This window comes from Musa acuminata, chromosome BXJ3-6 (genome assembly GCF_036884655.1).
Source record: "Musa acuminata AAA Group cultivar baxijiao chromosome BXJ3-6, Cavendish_Baxijiao_AAA, whole genome shotgun sequence".
Taxonomy (NCBI): domain Eukaryota; kingdom Viridiplantae; phylum Streptophyta; class Magnoliopsida; order Zingiberales; family Musaceae; genus Musa; species Musa acuminata.
Genome location: NC_088354.1, coordinates 30553735 through 30555881, shown reverse-complemented (window position 1 = coordinate 30555881; position 2147 = coordinate 30553735).

Below are 2147 nucleotides of genomic sequence, written 5' to 3'. Positions count from 1 at the left end.
AGTGCAGTCTTCATAACGGAAGTAGGATCCAACAATTTCTGCATTCATTTTCCCACATGTAACCCATCATTTTCTTACTTTCTAAAGTGATCATTATTGTAACTTTTCATGCACCATAAACAAGAAAAAAAAAAAAGGCTTATTGAATACTTGTTCTGAAAACACAATGTCTGACTATGAGCATTGCAAATTTGTGTGATCATAAATTACTGCAAACATTAGCCATTAGCATTGCATCATCACGCATTTGTCTTGTTTCACAATAGAAAAAGCAAAGAACTAATACATGAAGTGGCTTATCTTCGTTCATATGGCCATATGCCATGCGAGGCCCTGAAAGTTCCTAATTGCAGAATATGATCATTGAATCTGGTTGTGAATGTAGGAAAATTTTTGTTTCGGTTGTCTCTGAGAGGGCATCATATCATCTGCTTGCAGAAATGAGAAGGCACGAATTAAAAGAAGCTCCAAAATGCAGTGGTAGACACTATGAGAACGTTTGGCTGAATTCATCCGTACGTATGATCAGTTCAAGTAGTGACAAACCACAAATATTGCTTGGACATTATTAATTAAGTATTTATCTTATTATATATATATATATTCTGAATATATATATTTTTTCAGTTTCTTTATATCTGTTATAGAGAATTCAAAAATCTAAAAGTATTTTTTCTTCCACATAACAAAACTTTAAATATAATATGAGGGTATGATATATAGGCCGCTGTCAAAATATTACACTCGCTTGGTTGATACATTAAATGAGACTCAATCCCATGAGGTAAATGATGTGGCCCCGATGAGAATGCTAACTTGGCCTTATGTAGTGTTGTTGTAGAAGATGACTGGACAAAGATCTCCAATGATTTAATGTACGATCTTATAGTCCATTGATGACTAAATGATGTATGTAAACATTCTCAACGTTTATGACAGTCTCAACCTAACAGTTGCCCATCATGATATAAAAATATTTCTCAAGTGCAAACTCTGAGAAAATCTAGTTGAACACATTAAATTTGATACTTAATTAAATCTCCTAAATTCATACTAAAGCATTAAAGTGTTCATCAAGTATGCCCTTAATATAGTTTTTTTATAAGGTATTGAATCCCCATAATACTAACACCTTAGCGTAAAATGGACTCAGGAAGCCAAGCTTGATTAGCATCAAACCAAAACCATATGTTGGATAACTAGAATTTATCATACTAGTTTGATGCTAAAGGAGCGTTTACTCCAAAAAGCATTACAAGAATCATGTCAAACCCTCAAGGATGAATTAAGAAGATGCTATTCATCTAAACCCAAACTTGGAATGACCAAGAAGCCATATGTTGGATATGTTTGCTTCAAACCAAAACCATATGTTGGATAACTAGAATTTATCATACTAGTTTGATGCTAGAAGGAGGGTTTACTACAAACTCTTTGCCTTCCAACGTTTATTTAATGACATTGGTTAGTCTTGTAATCATTCTCATTAAGTTCATCATTCATTATCATTAATTTTTTATTTATTATGATTTAAATATTTTAATTTTTATTCTAAATATAACTATTATTATTAAATATTTTATTTAATATCATTAAAATTATTTATTATGATCCAAACGTTATAAATTTAAATTAATTCTTGAACGTTACGAAGTTGATGATAATAAATATTCTTGATGGGAGAACGTTTATATAAACGAGGGTTTTGATGCTTGGGCTATATATCTCTCTCAAATATGTCTTAAATATAGTTTTTTTATAAGATATTGAATCCCCATAATACTAACACCATAGCGTAAAATGGACTCAGGAAGCCAAGCTTGGTTAGCTTCAAACCAAAACCATATGTTGGATAACTAGAATTTATCATACTAGTTTGATGCTAGAAGGAGGGCTTACTCCAAAAAGCATTACAAGAATCATGTCAAACCCGCAAGGATGAATTAAGAAGATGCTATTCTTCTAAATCCAAACTCGGAATGACCAAGAATATCTACTTTTCCGTTTCCAAACTCTTTGCCTTCCAACATTTATTTAATGACATTGATTAGTCCTGTAACCATTCTCATTAAGTTCATCATTCATTATCATTAATTTTTATTTATTTATTATGATTTAAATATTTTATTTTTTATTCTAAATATAAT